Source organism: Gossypium hirsutum, chromosome A06 (genome assembly GCF_007990345.1).
Source record: "Gossypium hirsutum isolate 1008001.06 chromosome A06, Gossypium_hirsutum_v2.1, whole genome shotgun sequence".
Lineage (NCBI taxonomy): Eukaryota > Viridiplantae > Streptophyta > Magnoliopsida > Malvales > Malvaceae > Gossypium > Gossypium hirsutum.
In genome coordinates this window covers 73,531,301-73,531,969 of record NC_053429.1, presented here as the reverse complement: position 1 = coordinate 73,531,969, position 669 = coordinate 73,531,301, and the positions used below count along the sequence as shown (strand labels likewise).

The 669-nt window shown below is 37.7% G+C and overlaps 1 non-coding gene across 1 annotated transcript; it reads left to right on the top strand.

Moving 5' to 3' along the window:
- Positions 1 to 239: 239 nt before the first annotated feature.
- Positions 240 to 346, top strand: LOC121231055 (small nucleolar RNA R71). Its single transcript, XR_005929124.1, has one exon. It is a non-coding gene; the product is annotated as a small nucleolar RNA R71 (small nucleolar RNA).
- Positions 347 to 669: the final 323 nt, after the last annotated feature.

Below are 669 nucleotides of genomic sequence, written 5' to 3'. Positions count from 1 at the left end.
AGAACTTCTACCTGATTAGAAAGCATGGTGACTGAATTGATGTTATAGATGACAACTATTTTCGTTGGCTTTGTCCTCATAACTTGCCACTGATAGTTGTTTATTGATATCTCCTCTATGAATTCATAGGCATCTTCTGGTGTTTTATTTTTGATGGTTCTGCCAGCAGCTGTGTCAATCATTTGTCTTGTCGAGGGATTCACACCATTGTAGAAAGTTTGAACTTGCACTAAAGTTGTAACCCATGGTGCGGGCACCTTCTCAGTAAGTCCTTGTATCTCTCCCATGCATCGTAAAGTGTTTCTAAATCCATCTGCACAAAAGAAAAGATATCATTACGCAATTTACCCATTTTGGCCGGCGGAAAATATTTTAGTAAAAATTTCTCAGTCATTTGTTCCCAAGTAGTGATAGACCCTCGTGGTAACAAGTTCAACCACTGTTTAGCTTTGTTTCTCAGTGAAAAGGGAAATAACCAAAGATGAATGGCATCATCAGAAACGCCATTGATTTTGAATGTATCACAAAATTCAAGAAAATTTGCCAAGTGCGTGTTGGGATCCTCATCCTGCAAACCATCAAACTAAACAAATTGTTGTATCATCTGAATTGTGTTAGGTTTTAGTTCAAATTATTCGCAGCAATAGCAGGTCTAACTATACTAGACTC